Below are 6,000 nucleotides of genomic sequence, written 5' to 3' on the forward strand. Positions count from 1 at the left end.
ATTTTCATGGATTAAAAAATTACAAATATTACAGGTTACATAGGCACTGAACATTGACAGTGGAATCAGGTATGTTACACAGAGTTTGGTCTCCCCCTGTCACCATGAAAGGACTATTTGGAATATTCTGTAGACCTGCTGTTCCTTTTCTGAGAACAATTTAACTTAAGATCAAGTTGTCCTTAGGTTATTGAATGCTGTAAATGTGGATGCTATTTCACCTTTAACTAGGTAGCCTAAGCGTGGTTACACACAGTTGTCATCTTAATGCAGTGTTTTGTAGCCTATAAAACGCATTTCACGTTCATCACTCAGTTTTGGTAGGCTACAGGCCTATGCCTTGAGTGGTCGCTGCCCCTTTAAATGCGTGGGACTTTAAATTACGTTTTAACTCCATGCTGATTTTGTTGATGAACAGCACCGTCTTTGATTCAGTTTTTCTACCGTTTAAATAAACGACACACGCGCACTTGTGTGGTTGGTAAGGAATTGTTTTCAATAGTTTTCTTGCAATTCCCACACAAAGATAGCCTACTAAGCCAAGGTTCCATTAAAAATGTGTCTATGATTAGAACTTCGTTGCTGATCGGTGGAATAATGTTATTATTGTAGGCTATGACAGCGCCAGCATCAGCTGGACAGAAGCTTAGGCTACCGCTACACACTAATCAAATCTGCAGTTGCCTGTTAACATTTTCATCTGAATTAGATCTACATGCGGAGGTGAGATAAGTAGCCTAGTGCAAAGTTGAACTGAGAGAGTTGCCAATCTAACGGACTGAACGTAGCCTATATTTCTTAGCTTCTATTAGCGATAACGATAGGCTATACATCTACCGCTCCTTTGCTACATGATCAAATATGATCAGATGAGTGACAGAAGCACCGGATATGACCAACAGGCCCATGCGAGAAACGCTGGTCCTCTGGTATGATAATCAGACCATGCAACCTGATGCGCGCCTGAAGTGAGACGCAGGAAACAGAAATACTGCAAAATAATAACACGACTAAACGACACAAAAGAATGTTATAACATTCCTGTCCTTCTGGTCTTCGAAAATGAAGAGAGATGTTAGCATGGTTTTTATTTTGTAAACCACATTTAGTCTCGTTTTTATTCGTCAAAGATATTGCCTTATAAATTTAATTATAGTCATCGTCACATGGCCAGCATTTACGTTGCGTCTCGTCTCGTTATAGTCACGTGAAAAAAGTTCGTTGACGACTATATTTAGTCATAATTTTCGTTGACGAAAGCAACACTAAATATGGATCCATGTCCTAATGTTCTCCTTATCTGTATCATTTTCAACTTTTAGTCTTGTAGGCATTGACACTGACAATTCAAGCTCCTGAAGTTGGTTAATTTTTCTCTTTTTTTTCCAGCATTCAATGTTCCAAGAAGATGATGACACAGAAAAGACAGATATGATGTTTCTAAGTTGTCTACAGGAAGACATAAAATCGGCGGTACGAAGAAAGTGTTTACATACAACCCATGCTGACCCCTTTCACAGGCAATCCCGAATCCTTCTCAGTCAGTCTGGCACATAGAGTATATCTGTAGTCTCTCCAGTGTATCTTTAATTGATGCTGATAGACATCACTAACAAGCATGTCAACCCTCTGCTCCGAGCACAACGTATAGGCCTATGTCTGGTGCTTGAATTGGCTTTGTCAATTCTGGGACAGTACCAGTAAAATCACCAATCCTATGGCTGTTATCTTTGTCAGGATAAGAGAAGGCCTTGTACACACTACACAATGTGCACAATGTACACAGTAGTCACCTTATGATGACTAACTGTGTGCATTCAGTAACAGGTCAAAACAATTTATAGGATGTCCCCCCCTTTCCAATTAATAGTCATCACTGGCTATCTTAGTACAGTATAATTTAATTTCATAACCTAAAAGAATCAGTCAATCAATGTAAATTATGGGTGTTGTAAAAAAAAGGCCACACTTAATTAATTATGCAATAATTTTATTGAATTGAACATGAGCACCAACAAACCAGCTGGACATATCAGATCAATATGAACATTTCGAGTGCCATTGTAATAGCCAGTTAGACTCTGATCTTTTTTGTGTGTTGAGAAGAGAAGATAAGTTAAGTATGTATTTCTCCTCAGTGTGTCTTCCAGTGATTTTGCTTCACATGCTCATGATGCCGTCTGTCCAGAGGTGTAGCTGCCCTCCTAGAACACACTACTGCACTGTAGCGTAGACAGAGTTGATGGTGTTGGTCTTGACCAGAGAATATGTCACAGGTTCTTCGGACGCCCTCTGATGGTATTATTCAATGATGTGTGTTATTAATGTCTTATTCTTGAGACACAAATCAGAACGAGGATTTAGCATGCACTGGACACCTCCATTCACACTCACCTTGCCCTGCATAGCATGTGATGGCTTTTTGAGTTGAGCCTCAGTGTAAGTCACATAGTCATATAGGTGTTCCTGCACAGAAAGCAAGCAGCAACAACAATATCAAAAACCATCTAGGCAAATCTGACTCACCTGAGTGCTTTGTAAAATGCACACTGCTGATATTCTAAGCCAAGTCTCTTCTGTATTTTTGCAGCAGTGTACAACTATCCTGTTAATGCCACCACAAGTTCCTTTCTTTATTCACAGATAGAAAGTGTAGTTGTGGAAGTTGTGGGCACTGCTAAATCATTCAGACACATCTGATCAGACTTAAATAGGAGGCCCTTTCTAAACAGTCATCTTATGTTGCTTGATTTGAGATGCCTGCACCTGCAGAGTGTTGTGCTCAACACCTTTAACACATGTGTTACATATGCTGTGTTCCAGTGCAATGGGACGTGGGATTTATACCTCCAACTAAGAAAAGTGCACTGGAATGCCTGTGGAAGTGGAACCTCCTCCCAATGAAGTCGGTGGAGCTCTACCTCCCCCGATCTCACCAAAATTAAGTCGGAGGATAATAGCGGCGCCCATGGAGTCACACGTTGTGAGAGATAAAACTTCAACAAATAGGCTTTAAACTTTACTTCTCTGCGTGTAGGTTTGTTTTTCATATTATGGTTTGAAATGTCGTCGTTATTATCTGTTAGAATGAAAATATATGGGTAAAAGTATACCCAGTTACCTTACATAGCGATATGCAGCGCTTTTGCGGCTCCAGAGCAGTTGGTTAAGACTTTTTAGTTAGTGGACCGCTACAGTAGGCCTATATGTCAACCAATGTTACCCAGTGCGTCCATGTTTTCTGTTTACATTGCACTTCAATTACCTGGAATGCTTTAAAGTAGGAGCTAGTACACTTCAGGTAGGATAAGTCCCACGTCCCATTGCACTGGAACGCAGCATTACAGAGCAGCACCCAACAAACAGCACTAGGCCACAACAACTGGAAGGATTACAGTACTTCTTTAGAGACATGACTTACCTCTTTTGTGTTTTGCTGGCCGACTTTCTGTTTTCTCATCACTTTTTTATGTTCTGTTGAGGGAAAAGTATCCAATCACTCAATGCTGTAGTTAACATTTTCATTTGGGAATAAATAACAAAAACAATCCACAATTTATATATGCCCTATGATCTCCTAAAGTAAATGTTGAAATTAACTTCAGATTTAGATTAACCATTATATACATGATGCCGTTGTTGTGTTGAGTATTATGTTTTTTTGGTGACTGTGACATACTTGATTGCTTCCTCAAGACCACCAGCAAAGCTGCACTTGCCCCTACGGCCACAGCGGCAGTCAAGGCAATGGTCAATCCGAGGACTTCGATTTGCACAGCAGACTCACAGACTTATTGGAGAGGATGCAAAGAAGTCATAAAAGAGGAAGTGTTTCCATTGTATTTCAGGAAGTGTTTCAGCACCACAGTTCAAAAACAGGTTATGCAATGCTAACATTATTCAAACGTTCCAAAATGTTATTCCAACGTTCCAAGCCATACAGCCATGATATTGCAAAAATAATTTTGGACAGATTTAGGTAACTTAATGTGAGTTCTTGCTTACCAACATTTCCCTCTCTTCTTTCCTCTGTTAAAGAAAATATAAGAACCATAACTTCACACTGGAAAATATTATAGGCTACTTAACATTCATAAGACTACAAAACTGCACAGGAGTCCAGTATTACACAGACCTGAGAAACGCAGGGTGTAAACAGCTGAAGCCTTCTCCACTCCTCTATGTTTTAGTCTGCAGTACACTTTCCTCTCCAGCTGATTCCCTGTCAGGGTCAGTCTGGTGCTGATGTTGCAGGGGAACTTAGTGACATCATGATGGTCAGAACCATCCCACTCGAGGCTGAAGTCATCCTTGTATGCATTGCAGTGGGTGGTAGAGTCACATGTGTGCAGGAGACAGTGAAGGGTCACAGTATCGTTAACCTTCAGCTTAGACTCATGAATGGAGCTGACAACTTGGAAATGAGCAGACAAAAGAGAACAAAATGAGACACACTGAAGGTAGATAGAGCAGGACCATGTGGGGAGAGGAGAGAGTGGTCATCCTACTTATAGCGTCAAATTCAGCTGTATGGGACAATTACTCTGCACTTTGACTTAGAGCCAGGCTCATACAGTATGTTTGGCAGTCACAGTTAATACCAGGTCACATCAGATCATACCGCTTTTCTGAATGCTGTTCTCAGTTCCTGTTGGTCTGGTTAAGAAGTGATCAGTAAAGTGATAGTAACTGACATTTTACACAATTACCTTGATAATAGAATCCTACTATATCTTCAAGATTTCTAGTTTACAGATTTCTAGAGGCTTACCACTGATCACAGCAAGATGAACTTCACTACTTTCTCTCTGATTTTTTCTACAGATGTACTGTCCTGCATCATCAGCGGTGACATAACCAATGTGCAGAGAACAGTCAGGCTCCAGCCTCCGTCGCTCAGCTCCGAGTGTATCATGTTCGACACGGCCGTCCACCACCAAGAGATGTTTGCTGCTGTGATTTTTTTTGAACTCCCAGTTTATTGAGCTACACCCAGGAAGAGTCCCATTAGCACAATGAATTGTGACGTCACTTCCTGCCCTGGAATATACCATGATGTGGTCTCCACATAAACCTTTAGAAGAGAGATATTGCATTACATCTGCCATTAATATACAGTAGTAGGCTAATGATGAAATCGGTACAATTCCCCCTCAAAGAGAGACAAAGAGAAGGTAGCCTATTGCGTAACTAATGTGAGATTTACAGTTTTTCTCAGTCGCTTTGGTGCTTTTCTCAGATCAGAATGAAAATTCTCATAGCTACTGTGTTAGTCCAACCTCCACAACATTTAGTCATTGGTGCACATAGCAATTCATCCTTCCTCTGAACAAATTTTAAATGCTTTTGTCATATCAGTATACTTATGGATGCTGAATAGTCGTTACCAATAAAACGTCTTCATTTCATTGCATGAGTCATTACACAAAATTGTTGAACTAGTTACCAAATTCTGTCACAATGCTGTAGAATTGCAAAGAGCATATACAGTAAAAATGTGAAATGTATGGATTCAGTGTCTTGTACTCCCTTAACTAAAGCAATCTATAACTTTACTGTAGTTTTCAAATGGCTATATAGTGCTGTCTTGAACATTTTCAGGTAGTGTCACCAAGTTCTGACCTTTATTTTAATTGGAAAACAGAGAATAAACTGTCATAATGACGCCATAACAAAGCCATTTGACTATCTTGTTCATAACGATGGTGTCAAGACCTCTCATGTTGAGGACACTGGCAATTTCATTGACATAAATACTTGCTTTTGAGGAATGGACTATCCATTTTGAGCAAGTAACATGCTTTTGCAGGTTATCAGGTTAAGGTTTCACTGTATTAGATCTATTCACCTATTAGACATGCCACCCCTTCTGGTGGACAGTGATGAGTTACACTTCATAGCTCTTTTGTATTTTGTTGCCTTACCTGAATCCAGGTGAACAAGGATGGAAAGCAAAACAGGGTGAAAACGCCACAATGAATTCATGTCTCTCTGGCAGGC

General features: G+C 40.1%; 1 long non-coding RNA gene across 1 annotated transcript; it reads right to left on the minus strand.

Annotated features, from left to right (window-relative positions):
• Positions 1-4,306: 4,306 nt before the first annotated feature.
• Positions 4,307-6,000, minus strand: LOC134098176 (uncharacterized). Its single transcript, XR_009941019.1, has 3 exons — positions 5,925-6,000; positions 4,772-5,074; positions 4,307-4,414 (listed from the first exon to the last, which is right to left on the minus strand). It is a non-coding gene; the product is annotated as an uncharacterized LOC134098176 (long non-coding RNA).

Source organism: Sardina pilchardus, chromosome 12 (genome assembly GCF_963854185.1).
Source record: "Sardina pilchardus chromosome 12, fSarPil1.1, whole genome shotgun sequence".
Taxonomy (NCBI): Eukaryota; Metazoa; Chordata; class Actinopteri; order Clupeiformes; family Clupeidae; genus Sardina; species Sardina pilchardus.